This window comes from Grus americana, chromosome 6 (genome assembly GCF_028858705.1).
Source record: "Grus americana isolate bGruAme1 chromosome 6, bGruAme1.mat, whole genome shotgun sequence".
In the NCBI taxonomy this organism is placed as follows: Eukaryota; Metazoa; Chordata; class Aves; order Gruiformes; family Gruidae; genus Grus; species Grus americana.
This window is the reverse complement of record NC_072857.1, coordinates 664,130-680,399: the sequence shown is the minus strand read 5'-3', so window position 1 is coordinate 680,399 and position 16,270 is coordinate 664,130. Positions and strand designations below refer to the sequence as shown.

At 46.5% G+C, this 16,270-nt stretch overlaps 1 protein-coding gene across 3 annotated transcripts in view; it reads right to left on the bottom strand.

Moving 5' to 3' along the window:
* The window catches only part of ACVR1 (activin A receptor type 1), a 72,278-nt gene that overhangs the window by 34,521 nt on the left and 21,487 nt on the right, over nucleotides 1-16,270 (bottom strand). The gene's annotated exons all lie outside the window — the stretch shown is intronic.

Below are 16,270 nucleotides of genomic sequence, written 5' to 3'. Positions count from 1 at the left end.
GTGCCAATATTCAACCTTCAGCAATTATGCTGGAAACACGGTGAAATGAAGTCACGCACGGCACGATCACTGAGCAATCCAATAGAGGAAGTGTAAAGCAGAAGAAAGCTATCCCAGGGAACAATGAGTTGCTTAAAGCTCTGGAGCAGCTCAGAGGGGTCCGTTGCTCCAAAGGGGGGGTGGTGGCTGCGGGACACAAGAGCGATACCATCCTCCTGAGCCACCACGTGCGCTTCCTTTGGCCGAACAGCTTACACCAGCGCTTTCCTCGGCATTACGCCCGGATAACTCTGCAAGTCTAGACAAAAGGTGGCTCATGAGACCTGCCCTCTTTCTTTCAACACAGCAATGGTTCAAAGAGCAGAGGCAGAAAACTTTGATTTTAATGATGCCGGGCCACAGCCGCGGCGGAGCTGGGCAAGCCAGCCACCCTGGGGGCTGCTGGGCGGAGGGAGCGCTCAGGGAGAGCCTGCACAGGCAGCCGCTCCACCCGGACGGCCCCTGGACGGCACAAGGAAAAAGGGCTTTACAAGAGACAAAAAATGAATTTAACAGCATGGAGCGGGTTAAGACATTAAACAGCAGCACGCTGCCGACACGCAGAGTGGTTGCCGGGTTTTCTACAGATCTGTAATTCATGGTTGCACCCTCCGTGCCCAATTAAAAAGCGATAATTTGGTTGTTTTCTGCTGGCAGGGAACCATCACATCACCTCCAACGCCGCAGGTCGGTCAGAGACCCGCACATGCTGCAGCCCCCCGCCTCCTCCCGGCCACCCACAAGTCCCACCCTTGGCCCTTCCAGCCCTTCCTTCTGCCAAACCTGGCTGGAGCAGGGAGAGCAGAAGGGGAACCTGCAACCAATTCAGTTCAGTTTTGCAGGAAAGGAGGCTGAACACAAGAAATGTGAGCTGGCTAGAGAGGAAGAATTTAAGAGATAGTATGGAAACCAGGAAAACTCTGCAAGTTGCACGTGCCTATTTGTTTTCTTTTCAAAGTTAATTTCAATTCTCTAAAAATAAATATATATACACACACACAAGCCCCTGCCCTGCATTGCTCGGAGAGAGGAGGAAGAAATCGGCACCCCCTGAAGAGGCAACCAGCCGCCCAAGGGCGCTGGCCCATGGTGACTACTTCCCATCTCAAGAAGAGGAGTTGTAACACACTTGGGGTGCTAGAATCCACTCTCCATCCTCCGATTCCACATGTCCCATGTCCCCAGCCCACATCTGCGCTCCAGGTCAAAGCCAGCGCCAGCTGAGACAGACAGCAGTTCATCAACAAGTATGAGGATTTTCTACCACCCCCACCAAAGGGATCAGATAAGGAAAAAAGCCGTGAAACCTCAGAAGCAGTCATTCTTGATCCCTCATCCAAAACACTGTTCAGACTTCCTCTTCAGCAAAACCCAAGGATTGAGTAACACACCTGAAATTACACCAAATTTTTTTGCTAAATGGACTGAAGTGCCGAGCACAAGAAGGACTGGACAGCTGCCGGAGAGGTGCGCACACCCAAGTGAAGCCACCCGCGGTGACCAGTGGGCGAGGGACCTGGGTCAGGGGCTGCTCCAGCCGGGATCCTGGTCCCACAGCCCAGAAACGGCTTGCCCAGTGCCGGTGGAAAGGCCTGCTGAACGACCCGCATCCAGCCCTGCCTGAGCTAGCAACTGTTTGTGCAAGCCTCTTTGGTAGGGTTACATTTATGAACAGACATTATGAATAGACTTTTCCTATTATAAATGCAAAATCAGACTATTAACAGACTTCATGCATTTCACAGCATGCACGGTCCTCTCAAAGAAAAGAGCCAAATACTAAGAATTTAAACCCTGCTTCTATGAAACTTTGTTCCTGTCGACATTCATTTTCCCGAAAGCCTCAAAGAATATTTCGTCTGCTTTCACCAAGAAGTACCGTGCATACTTACAACAGCCTATAAAAACCCACCCTGCATGTACTTATCGCCAATTAAAATCCTGCGCCATGTATGTGCGGACTCGGTACAGCTCTGGGGCTTTTGGCAAGCTGCCCACATAGCCCTCAGCGCGGCACAGCCCAGTTACACCACCTCAACTGGGTACACTGGGGTTGGGAGACCAGAGGAGGGAAGGAGGCTCTGACCTTCACAAAATACTGATTTTCCTTCAAAAATTACTTGAAAGCAAGAACATCCACTTTAAAAATTAAAAATGACAAATAAAACTCTTCACTGTATTAAAACCATGCCAAACCCTTAATTGCTGCCCTAAGACAAGAGAACATTTCAGGTGGGATCAGGCGAGGTCTGCTCTCAGCCCACGCCGTTTGCCAGCCAACGCGCTGTTTAGGCAGCTGAAATCCTGCCAGAGCCGGGGAAGGTGGCGCGATCCCTCGCTGGTTGCCATTTTGCTCGAGGTATGCCCTATCTGCCACGCACCTGTTAAATCGGCAGTTAAAAATAAGCCTGGAGAGCATGCCAGTTGCAAGGCAGTCGTGGGACGCGGGGCTGGGAAGCCCCTCTCCAGGGGTCCCACCAGGCACCAGCCCCACTCAGAGCCACCGCCGGTGCTGGGGCAGGGACGGAGCTGCACCGTGCTGCGGCTCCGAAACGGTGCTCTGGCTCTTACAGCCGTCTGCGTTCCCACAGTACACTTTCAAGTGAAGGCACCCAAACCACACGCAACGCTGTGGCCAGGCTTTTGCTCCATTTCACTTTCAGGTTATCCCAGTTACAAACTGCAGACACAGCAGGGGACGAGTTTAAAAGTCCTGTTTCCATTGCTTAAGAAACAGAACAAAAAAACCCAAACAAACCCCACCAACAAAAAAACCCCAACCACAGCCAAAGAAGCACCCCCCCCAACTTTTTAAAATGCAATTAATAATACACATACGTTAGAACCAAAATCTGGTTCTAGTGACACCAGCAAGCACATCTCTTCCGCTTACTATTTTAGAGAGCAAGAAAGTTTAGAGAGAAAGCAAATACAAGTTTTAATATGAAGAACGAAACATTCTTTAATAAAACTCCATAGCACGAGATCCATAAGATATCCAGTTACTATCTGGTGTTTGAATTCACAAGAACTTCTTCCCAAGGGGAGGACTGGGATTTAATCCAGATAAAGGAAGAAGAACTAGAAAGCAACCAGCAAATAACACACAAAAATTATTTTCCCTTCTAGACATCTCAATCTTTACTTTTATTCAACTGCAACTCTTAAACGTGCCCTACAGGAGAACTAGGGCAGCTGCAGTAGCCGCGAGAGGGCATTCAAAACCTGAGCACTTGGGGGTCATGGGCTCCAGGCCATACGTCATGCATGCGCACGCCCAGGCCATACGTCACGCACGCCCAGGCCATACGTCACGCACGCCCAGGCCATACGTCACGCACGCCCACGTCGGATGCCACAGGGCAGAGCTGCAGACGGATGAAATTCACTGGCACTGCATCCCATGTCAGTGAAAAGAAGATCATTTGGTTTTAACTTTTTCCTACAAAAGCCTATAATTAGAGAACCTGAAACTTGCTATAGGTCACAATGGGAAAGTCTCTTTTAAAGCGGCAGCTAACAGATTTCCAAAGAAACGTGCTGTAAAGCGCAGATGAAGTGAACCTGCTCCAGAGCGGGCCGGTCTCTACTCAGAAGCCAGCTTTGGATTCCAAAGAAGGAATCAAACTCTTTTCAGAAGCCTAGATGAACAATAATAAGCATGTCATATGGCAGATATGATACTTGGCTAGGATACCCAAATTAACATACACAACTAATTGTTTTAAATAAAAGAATTGATAGAATTCCTACGGTTTGTATTCATAAAGTCCCAACACTTCAAAGAATCTATCCTGAAAACCTCAGTACCTTTTCCACTTTCAGAGCAAATATAAATTGCTTTCCCCTCTCTTCCTAAGCAAGCTATTTGCCTCCCGCCGAACCATTCCTTGCTGGCCTGACAGCACCGCAGGGGTGAGGGAGAGCTCGGAGCCGCAGCTGGGACCGCCAAGATCGCCGCTGCAACAAGCTGCAGGGGAGAGTGGAGCCAGGGGTTACGACGACGTGGAACACCAACCGACACAGCACAGGCTGTGGGGAAACTGCGTTCAGGCTCTGATGCCACCGCCCTGACACAGCAAAGACTGCACCAGACAAAGAGCAAGTCCAATTAGCGAAGAAATTGAAGGTTACGTTTCATCTCAATGGGACGCAGACATGGGAACACGAAGTGCTGGAGGAGTTCAGACTTTTCCGAGGAGATCAGAAGCACCCACACTATCGCTGACAGTCCTGGTGGCAGCCCGCCAAGAGCCCAAGGGCTGTACATATTTTGCATGTACCTCACCAGATTTGTATCAAAAGAAAACATCCATAATACTGGAGTGTAATCCTACCATCCACAATAGCCACACACAAGCTAAATTCATCAACAGCTGTGTCTTTAGAAGGAAAGAGGTTCATTTAAAAGCAATAATTCACAGCTTGCTTTTTTTATTTTAAACTGAAACTCATACAAACTAGCAACCAACCTCAGAACAGCACACACATTCCTAACGTCAGAGGACGGCAACCTTGGGTATTCCTTTCTTAAAGTTTGAACTGTGTCACCAGAATTCAGCAAGATGGAAGCCAGCCACAAACTCCATTTGGCATCCACCTGCAAGCGCACAAGGCACACATCAGTACCCTTCAGCTCAAGAAAGTCTGCCCAAGACTGCCACTGTGAAGGGCTGAATGTCTCAAATTCAAATGACTACGGAAACAGAGAGGGTGAAGTCTGCAAGATACTCGTTCCCCTATATTCCTCAGAATCACCACGCTGCTGAATAAGAATAAAACCACCAGGAGGAAAACAACCTATACAATGTAAAGTGTCACAGAACTTACTCCTCATGGGTTAACAGCTCTGAATATGCTCGTGAAGAACTGCTCCCTAGGTTCTTAAAAGAAAAGGAAGAGGTAACAAAGCACGAGTGTCACTTATAGAAATAAAATCCTGTCGGTCTCCCTCCTGGCTCATGCAAGTAATAATCCATTTATTGCCCATGCCGTCACCCAAAGGCTCCAGCTGACACACCAACTGCAGACACGGCATAGCACGGGACCACAAATCAGAAACACTCACAATGTCGGGGTGGGGGACAGACACATGACGACACGGAGGGACAGCACAACCACTTACCCAAGAGAGAAAAAAAGTCTTACCTAGGCAAAGAGGTGAGCCAGCAGCAGCACCAGCCCCTTCCTGAGCGGGATGGGGCAGACACGAGTCTCACACATACCGCCTTAACGGAGGGGAAGGCAGGGCGCTCTCCTGCCCACCACAGGGGTAATCCCCGGAGAACAAGCGGAGCAGCTGAAGGCCCAGGACGCACAAGGCTCACAGAAGAGACCAAAAATAATGCTAGCTTCCCCATGCAGGTCAGCTGGTGAGCAGGCGGACTCACGACCTTGTATGTGGGCAGCAGAACTTCTCTGTGTGGTTGAAGGAGACAGAAGACAGAAGCGGCTCGTCGTTAGAAAGCCCAAGGGTAAAAGTCCGGGTTGTCTGTAGGTATTGCATCAATACGGGTGTCTTAGGCAACCCGATGGTGGGTGGCTTACTCAAATCAAGAGCTAAGCACAGACATTTTTAGATTGATCTGAAAACCCCAATATACATTGCAACTTCCTGGTGCTTTTGAAGCCACGTGTATCTTTCCATATAATATACTCCCTTGCGGGGTAAATAAATTCACCAGGAGGCAGCTATCAAGGATTACCATTGCACCATGGAACAGCTTTCCTCTGCAGAGCCTGCACGCAGCAACATCCCTTAAACGCACTCACTCACTAAGTCACTGCATATGGTTCACTGATCGTGTCATCGCTCTGAGCATCTTGAAAGTTAGGTATGCAATTCCACATGCGCAAAGAGCCAAGTACACATGGTTCCGTTTATACGGGCAAATTAACAGATATGAACTTGCAAGCAGTTTCATGAGACAGTCAAGTGAACAGGCAAGCATGCAGTAGCTTCACCTTGCAATATATGTGCCTGAGGCATCGAGTAGGTATCAGTTCAAGACACTGTTAGATATACATGAATTACTGTGGCTTCTCACATATTTCACATATAAACAAAGGTGTTATTTTATTATACTACATACATTTTACTGCTACACAGGCATTATTACTACACGGCACACAGACAGTTCCTACCAGAGGGGAACGCTGCATTCTGAAATTGCCATGAAAAAAGCTCCATTGCACAGCTGCAACAAAATTTCTTGGACATTTTCCCTATTAGAAACAATTCAGAGTTGTAGACAACCTTGGGTACCACTTACTTTGCTAAGGCCATTCTCCAAGTGCCCACACAAAATGGAGACAATTTCCATTAACATCTAGTGACTTAATTTGTGCTGGGGCCTTGGGCACAAGAGGCAAGCAAAATACCCTCTCAAATCCTGCTGCAAGACACGGTACTTTTTCCCCTAGAATTGTTCTCTCTCAGAAGCCATTATCTGCTGTCAGGTCTCAGCACAAAACTTCCAATGAAGACAAAGTCCCTCTAATCTAAACAGAAAACCCGGGTTTATCCACCAGCTGTGCCTAAGACCCAAACACAAATATTTTCAAGTTATCAGAAATTGCCTGTAAAAGCTGTTTCTGCATTCTTTAGGGAAAAGAAAATAACCACACAAACCCAAAATGTACACAGCAACAGCTACTTACTTTTAACTTACTCAAAGTCTACCTCTTTAAGACTTGGCCTGTTTTCAGCCAGCTAGCAATACTTTATTTATTAAAGATTTTATCTGTGCAGTCTGTGACGAAGGAGTTCAAGGAGGAACACACTTTCACAGCTTGCAGGCGTTTCAAAATTGCCTATCAAACACAGCTTGTATCACATCCTGGGCGTGTCTGTCTTGACAGGTGACGAAAACAAGAAGTATGGGCAGAAACGCTGAGCTCAGTTCATATCTGCACAGAAAGGGCATATAGTCTGACACGGGATCAGAGTCAAGTTTTATCAGGGTCCAGTTTCACAACCGGCTTGGACCAATCCGGGACAGAGCGGTGCCGAGACGGGCTGTCCAGCCGTGCCCCCAGCAGGCTCCCACCCCTCCTCGCGGCTGCGGGGAGCCAAGGCTACGGGGTAAGCCGGGGCAGGCCAGGCATCAGACCACACGCTGCGACTGAACGCGCGAGGCTCAGCCCAGAGGTGCGACCTTGCCAGTGCTAGCACGGGAGAGGTGGTGGGAACACGGCTGATCTGAGACAGGCATCCCTTCAGTGGTTGCAAAATCTTAGTTTGATTTAAACAAACAAACAAACGAACTCCAAAAATCACAAACAAAAAACCCCAAACAAACAAACAAACAATCACAGTGAAAACATACCTTCAGTCCCTGCAAGAGAATTAGCAAGACAGACAGCAGGGTCTTAACCCTGCCCCTAGCTCTCCAAATAAAATATACTTTTTAAAGCAAAATCCTAACAATCTGCCAAGAAGTATTTTCAGCAGAACATTCCTCTAGGGGTTTTTGGGTTTAGTCTAAAACAAAGCTCCCGTTTTTATTCCTCCCTTTCACTGCCCTTTGGTCAAGCAGTTGCCAGTGCCCACCCCTGATCCAGGCTGGGTCGGGCAGAGCCCTCCCGGCAGGCGGGTCCGGCCCTTTCCTGAGGCCACGCAGAGAACTGCTGGTACATCCCCTACTGATATTTTCTCTTGAAAACCTAAGCACCCAGTCAACCTCGGGACAGTTTCAGAAGGCGGCCTGCGAGACGAGATGACAGAAGATCTCTGCACTGCAGCTTCACCAGTGGCCAAATACATTACGTCATCCCGCTGGAGTGAAACCAGGTGTCAGAACCTGCACCTCTGTCCAGCCCTACAGAGCCCAAGGCTGTGTCACGGCTTGCGTACGCTCCCGAGATACCGGGCATCCCCCCACGGACCTGTCCTACGGTTCGGCCTAACTCTTCCAGAGAACTGCATTATAACCTAACAAAAAGCTGAGGCGGCTGAAGTTATGGTCTAAATAAGATCAATGACTATTAATCTAAGATCAGGATTTTTAAATGCTTTTTATTAACTATTTAAATATTACAGAGATTACCTGTTAAAAGTTTCTCATAGAACACTTCAGCCAACACAAACCAAACATTTCTGAAAACAAATCTTTAGCTTCAGTCTCACCAACAAAAGTCCTAATTTTTCCTCAGAAAATTTCGATTTTTTTCTGGTCTTCCCCTCTCTTTTCTTTACACAAATTTTAAATACTCATTTCTTTGCCTTGGGTTGTTTTTGTGGGGTTTGGGTGTGTTGTTTTTTCTTTTAGTAGAGAAGCCAGGGTTGAATTATACGATGTGAACAGCATTTAAAAAACCATCTCTCACTCTGGCAAGCCCTGCTGAAAGATAAAAAATGTAGTCTAGTTCCTACAAATGCATTCATTAAGCAGTGTCTCACTACAGTCTAGCTCTGTGTTTTCACAGATGCAGGGACCTGAAGAGGTGCAAACGCTTTTTATTTTCAGCCTCTGGTGTTATCAGGCCAAAGCCAAAGTGAATGGAAGGAGCGGCTGGAAGCTCCCTCGCTCGAGTGACCCTTATCTGCGTCGCTATTTCACCACCAGCCAGGACCCTCATTTGCACATCAATAATCTCAGCGGGATTTTGTCTGCCTGGGTAAATCTCTACAATTATTTTCACAGGGCCGCTACCACAAGAATACTCAGGTCCCTTAGCCCAAGCATCCTAACCAGAATGTAACTCATGGTATTTTCATAAAAATTAACTGAAAAAAAAAAAAGTTTTTAAATCCATTTCATTGCATTGGCAGAGTAACTGCAGCATGACACAGCAAACACAGAGCCGTTCGTTAAAATAAAGCCACCAAATCCATAAAGACGAGGAGGAGAGGAGAGCCAGATGCGCCGAGGAACAAGCAGCGCGGCCGCCGGGCACGGGGCTGGCACGGTGGGAGCAGCCTTGGCACGCCGTCCCCCTCCACGGTGAGAGGAGGGACTCTGGGGGAGCCGGGCTGGGCACCTCCGGCTCCTTGCTCACGGATTACCCTGGGATTAGAACAGCATTCTTCAGGAGCGATGGGTTGCTACTAAGTAGGAAAGGTTAAGGGACATGAAAGAGTCAGGTATTCCTTTTGCACCGCCACTTAGAGCTTAACTGCTCCCGAAGCCAGCGAGCAAAGGAAGCCAAATACAAATTAACAAAATATTTTTAGAACAATCAGACTGAGAACAGAAGTTCCCAACACTCTATAGGCACGTGTCACTGAGCAGCCTTTCATCTCATCAGATTCTTTCATTAACTATTAGTTTGGAGTCCAAAAGGCTGAATGCAATTAGCAATCCAGAAAAGAAAGAAACACCCTGCTGCACGAGAAAGTAAAATTCTTCAGTTTATATTACACCACCACAGAATTTTAACAATATAGCTCTACAATTTGGTCTCGCCTGTTAGGACAGGCCAGAGCCGTATTATTCTCTTCTTAAATACAAAGTACAGACGAAACCAAGTTATATTACAGGCACGGTGGTCTGCAACCTTTCTTCTTCCACTGACATCACGCAAATTGGACACTACCGCGCAGAGGCATACAGAACCTCATTAAATCTAGAAACACAACATCAGAAGGTCAGTCATCATTTTAAGATCAATGTAACTCAAAGATGAGTTTAAGGAGCTAGTGAGGTAAAGAACAGTTGCGGGTTTTCTCCATCCTAGAACTCTCCAATGGTATTTCTGTCCCCCTCCCTGGGAACATTAACCTCAGAGTTACTTGTGCTGCTGTTCGCACCACAGCTTTACCCTCAGCCTCCACAGGATCCTTTCCCCTTGCTCTGCTCCAGCTCCCTCAATGCTCCCTGCAAGCTGTCCTCCTTCTCAGGTGAGGCTTCCTAACGCTCTGCAGCCCTCAGCACAGGCCTCTTACCTGCCCACAGAGCCAGCTAACATTCCAACCTGCGTGCTCAAACAGCTGAGATCTTTCCTTCCAAATTACTCTGTCCTAACGTTCCTTAGTTGCTGTTTTAGCCGTGTCTATCTTGGTCACAGAGGCAAACGTCTGTGTCCCTCCTGGTAATGGAACTACCCTTTCACAGTCACACCTGATGTTCACCATTGCTGTACCATGCAACCCTCCGTCTAATAATCAAGCATCTTGTCACCTCTCCCTATGTCAAATTTATTCCAAATATATACAATTCTGACACTTCTTTCCAGAGCCGTTATTAGTGTTCCCTTTCCACCTATTTAACTGTAAGCTTTCAAATTTACACATCTCACATGGCCTTGCCAAACCTGACTGTACTTGTATACCTTCAGAAAACGGTTCCATATATTTACCCAGACTTTTGTTTTAATTGCTGTTACAGATGCCAAAAGCAATCAAATTACTACTTAACAGCTAAATTATGGTGCTGACCTCGCACCTACTCCTAGCTGCAAACTGCAAATGTGAAGTAAAATGCAAGCTAAAACTCTCTTTACAGACAAGTCTAGCTGTGGATCTCCAGATGAAGGACCGCCTAAGAGCAACTCATCTATGATCACGCAGAAACAAAGCCATTCTCTCTTGATTAAAGTGAGCTTATGAAATACAGCCACTGGTGATTTCCAGGGTTCAACATCTCCACACAGAGGACCCAGCCATGACTGTTAATATAACAGCGTGAAGACAAGTCAAAGATAACCTTCATCGACTGCTTCTGAGAAAGGAAGCACCCAAATACGCTTTGGGCCAACACTAATGGGAAGCGAAGGAGTAAGAGACCATTCTGAATGCGATACAAGACAAGACAGCACTTGTTCACACAGAGTAGGTGACCAAAACACTTTTTTTTTTTTTTCCCCCCAATGTCAGGAAGTATTTGGCATAAAGCCCCTTTCCTCTGAGATGAGAATGGACAAGTTAAAAGGGTGAATACACTTTCTACAAATAACCTTTTATGGAAACTGTTCCTACAAAAGGGGCAAAAAGCATTGTCAAAGGCACAAAGAACTAAATTTTGGATGCCCTGCATTATTATTGTCATCAACCTGTCAACACAGATGATAATACTGATGAAAAGGCCCTACAGTCAGTATGAAAAGGCTTCATGTCCTTATTGCTGCTCAGTGGAAATAGAAAACCAGATCGGTCAGCAAGACCAGATTTACCTCCACAGGAATCTGTCGAGTTTTCACCTGTCTCCTGGCCATAAGATAGACTCTTCTGAGTTTCATGCTGCAAAACTTCCCACTTAAAGAAAAACAGTAACAAAAAACTTCCTCAGGATCTCACCAGCATGGATCTGAGTGCTCTGAAGTTAGCAGGAACACAGTTGCAGAGATAAAGCAGAAGCTGCCATGTCTGCCTATGAGCATTCAATTAGGCCAGGAATCATCTTAGCTTCAGCTGGACTAGACACTAAGGAAACCACAATAAAATGGACTGAGGTATCCAAAATTATTCTCAGAAAATAGGCCAGACCAGGCATGAAAACATCTGGGCTTGGCTTGAATCATGAACCACATGAGCAAGACACCCCACTGCCGCCTCCGGGCAGCCGAGCGAAGGAATGCAGAGCAGCACAAAGGTAGGCAGCAGAGGTCTGCTACACCCGCATTTTCTTTCTGCATCTTCCTCCAGCAAACGTGTGCAACAGCCCATTTATCCTGAAGCTCTTCCTACAGCCCAGTCCTGTGGGATTTCTAAGGATGGTGTTTCTGGGGCATCAGGCAACGCTTACACAACCACAGCTGGTCAGCCAGCTGGCTCCAGGCACATACTCCCACCTCTGTGGCAAAAAGGGTTAAGTTATTACAATCCTAGCCTACATTAACATGCACGCCCAACTGGCTAAGACTGTAGATGCTCCAAGTATCTCTTATCCTGTTACACCAACACGCACCAGTTCTCTCCCACCCACCCAAAACACAAAGACAAACCCTTATTTCAATAAGTTACACTAATTGTGACGTGGACGTTTATCCCAATTCCAAGCAGCAAACAGAAGACTTGAGATACCAGAAGAGCTGTAACAAACAGCTTGGCTCCTCTGTAACTTAGCATCGGCACTATTAACTTTTAGCTTTATAGTATTAAACAAGGCAAGTGAACCTAGCATTCTTGCAAGAACTGCTTGCCAAGGTCAAAAAAGCCCTGAAGGACAACTACGCCACACTGGAAGGGACAGGCGATGGGGGAAGCAGGCCATTGACCAGAAACTGCTATTTCTTGGTCGCAACAGTGGAAAAGAGGAAAAAAAGAAAAAAAATATGAAGGAGGAAATAAGCAGAACTGCAGCAATCATTTAAACATAAGCTGCTCGTATGTTTTAGAAATAAGCATGACAGGAGGAAGAGGTCAGGAAGAGACACAGCATATTTATATCTTTAATATAACATAACATGGAAAATGGATAGACTATTTTACATATAACCTACAGACTAGTACAGGAAATTGCATTCCTGGCCACCATATATACTTCTAACAAGCATTTCAGCAGTTTTATTTCAGAGTGGATTTAGCCCGGTCCCTTTACTGGAAGTTGCTGCTACCACACGTGGCTCAGAGCCGCCCAGAAGAGGCCGAGACCTTTCCGCCCATGTGTCGGGACGGAGCACATTTGGTACACACCAGAAACTGAGCTTGCGGCTTAGTTTGTTCCAGAAGGAATCGAGCACATGCATACCCAAACCGCTCTGCGACTCGCAATAAATGGAGCTCATCGGGGGGGATGAGCTTCAAAACCCACACTGGTGCTCCAAGACAAAACTCGGATGCAGTTGACAGCCATAAAGCCACCTGACCCTGAAAGCACATTTTACTGGCATCCCTTCGCCCCCGTGTTGCCCCCCCAGCCAGCAGTCGGTCAGCCACTGGAGGTAAGCAAGCAGGACCAAGATGTGCGTTGGGGGAGAAGAAAGGGGGCAGAGAATTGACTCTTCACTGAAAAAAGGGGGGGACGTGCACACCCGAACAAAACCCCACTGCTATCCAAGTAAGTTAATGTTTAGTTTTCCTTTAATACTTCCCAGCCTCTGCAGCTGTCTCCTCTTGCAGTTGGCACCGATCATTGCCAATCTGGGACTTATTTCCAGTGAAGACGGCATTGTTTTATTGGCTACTTAGGCAGCGCATGCACCATTAATGGAGGTTTTATCTCTCCATTTTCCTGTCAGTACAGAACCAGCCAGTCTGACTCTGTTAACATTAAGAATGCTTATTTTTCCCCTATTCACTATCTCCAAGCCAAAACAACATCTGGAACTTCAGCTTGCCATACACAGAAGAGAGACAGATTAAAACTGGAAAAAGCTACGCATCAGATTCCAGAGCTTTATATGTTTCTGCTTTTATCCAAATTTCCCACATGCACCTTCCAAAACAGCTCTACTGGGAGGAAAAAAAAAACAACAAAAAACAAACAAAACCCCCAAAAACCCACCAAAAAACAAGTCCCTCGTACTTGGGACTCCCAAACACAATGTAAAGCCCTTTCCACTTCAAAATAACCTCAGAAAGGATTATGGGGAAAATAACAGGAATAAAATTGATACAAAAGTTTAGAGTAAGGATTTACCATAGCTCTTTAAACAAAACAGAGGTGACATATCAGTGACCTAGAAAGAAAATTAAACAAAGAAATATGACTGGTGTGTGTTACTTGATAAAGTAATGGGGGAAAAAAAACCTGGCGCCATTTCAGCATACATAAATGTCCCACTTTAACAGACAGCTGTCTCCAGTGTCATTTAAGTATGCTTTTTGCTTAGATCACGTTCAATGAATCATGAAAATCAATACAGAGAAAAAACACAAAACCACGCTGCAGACATGCACAGAAATCGAGCATGTACCAACTAGCACCAGCCTTTTCTGGAGAAAGACATGCCAAATACACACAGACTAGTTTTTCCAACAACATTTTTTAACTCTCACTAGTTAATTAACAGAAGTCATGACTACCGGTTATTTTCCAACCAGCTATCACACTGAAGAGCATTACGCACTTCAGGCTCGCCACCAAAGACACACTCTCCCACTCGTTTGCCTGCTCGTCCCGCGGCAGACGGCACCCCGAGCCGTGACGAGGCCCCGGCACCCAGCTCGCCACGCAGCTCCCAGCCACCGGCGCGTTCAGTGCAACTGGGCGCCCCGGGGAGTGGAGCCGGGCGATCACAGCAGAGACGGTTCCCACCCGCTGCTCACCAGCGGCACCCAAGCCCAGAGTTCCCGGAGCGTGGTGCCATGAAACCAGTCCCCGGTCCTCGCAGCAGCGGGTGCATTCGGCCGGCGCTGCCTCCCGTCCCTCCCCACGGCGCCAGCTGTTTCTGACAGCCATGCTGCTGCGCACTAAGCAATGAATGCTGTCAGAGAAGGAATTTTCATTTCTGTAACGTGCAGCCCCCCCCCCAGACAAGTTATACAGCTTATAGTCCTGTGCCACAGGAAGCTGGCTTGCCGCTGAAGTGCTGCCAAATGCAGTATTTTGTTCAGCTGACAATCACATAAAATGAATTTGAATGACCAAAGCAGAATAAAGTGTATGTTTTCAGGAACAAACAAAACACATGTCACAGGTTTCTACATCTAGCAGCAGAGTTTTAACATGACACAGAGTGGAAGCCAATTAAAATAGTTCCCGTTGAATGGAATCTATCGTGTTGCAAGTGGAAGGACAGAGCGCCAACCACTACACTGTACAACCATTTTAACGGAGTCTCATAGCAATGACTATCAGCTTCAAATAGACGCCCCACACCAGCTTCAGCCAACTTCAGGGAAGTAACAATAGCATACGCTCAAATGGTAATTTGCTACTGAATACGTACAAAAAACCCTCTACGCTACCCTTCAGAAATTACTACTGTTTTAGCAGATTTTTGCTTTGCACCCAGCTGTTGCCTATTCCCAAGGCATCTACTAACTTAGCAGCTATTTCCCTTTTGAGAAGAAGGATTAACTACAAGCAATAGCACTCAGAAGCACCGACATGCCACCAGCTTCCCGCACACCCATCTCTGCTAGGAGCAGGCCTGTGCCATCATGCGATGCCCTGCAGGTCTCCCATCCACACCGCAGGCAGCCCTGCTCCAAATAAAGCTAAGCACTGGCGAGCAAACAAGCAAATTGGAGCTGAATAAATGAATTCTTTATCAATGCTTTCAATACGCTGGGTTTTTAATGTCAGTTGGCTGAATAAACACAGAAATTACTAAAACATCTCCAAAACTCCCAGAATTGACTGAATAATATGAACTTACTTGACAATTTGAGCTAGTAAAAATACAAGTTATCCCTCCTGGTGTGTACAACAGTCATTTGCCTTTTGTTCCTTCTTGTCCTGCTTGCAGTTTTCAGAAAAGATCACCTAATACTCGTCACGGATTCCCAGAGCAAAAATAATCAAGACTGGGGCAAGCAGAGTTTGAAACCAATAAACCAGTGAAATGCTACTGCATGAAGTTGTTTGTTGGTCAGGTTTGCTTTTCATGAAAGGCCATTTATGCAATCAAACAAAATCTACTCTCTGCCTAGAATTTTCCTGATTTAGCAGAGCAATGCAGCATTTTAATACCTAGTTCAGGATAATGCATTAAACTGAAATTTAGCTACCTACAAAAATTACACAGCATAAATCATTTAAGAAAGAAAAGCACTTAATTTTTCCCTTCTTTTTCTGTTCCTTTACTAACACCACAATCATTTTCACTCACTCCAAGTCCTTCAAAGCAATCATTTTCACTCCATTTTCTGGAATCTCCCCTATCCTTCACCTTCGCATCTGCCTTCCAGTCCATGCACTCTCCTTTTGGGCACCTTCTCTTCCGGCTATCTTCTGCACCAGAACTTCACATATACTACATAGCAGATCATTTTCAAACATTGTCACCTTGCTTACAAAAAGATTAGACTGAACTTGTGCTAATGTCAGAGAAAGAAGTTAAGGAAGGCAATAACGAAGGGTGCCTGAAATATTTCCTCCTTCAGCTGGCAGCTGACAGGAATGCGGAGCCTGGGGTTGATCTCATGCAGGGCACCTCAGCAGCAGAAGGCTAAGAAGAGAGAGGCGACTGACTGCCTCCTCCACCCTTGCTTTTTTTTTTTTAAATAGATTTCATAGCTGAATGCAGTGCATGATCTCAAACTACTTTCTTCTAGCTGGGACCAACATCTTTTTTGTTCCCTTTTTCCACATCGGGTTCCGAAGGGCGCAGCCAGGGTGCCAGGCAGCTGTGATCTTTAGCAATGACACTAACCTTCACCAAAAGCCAGATGCTGTGTTGTTGA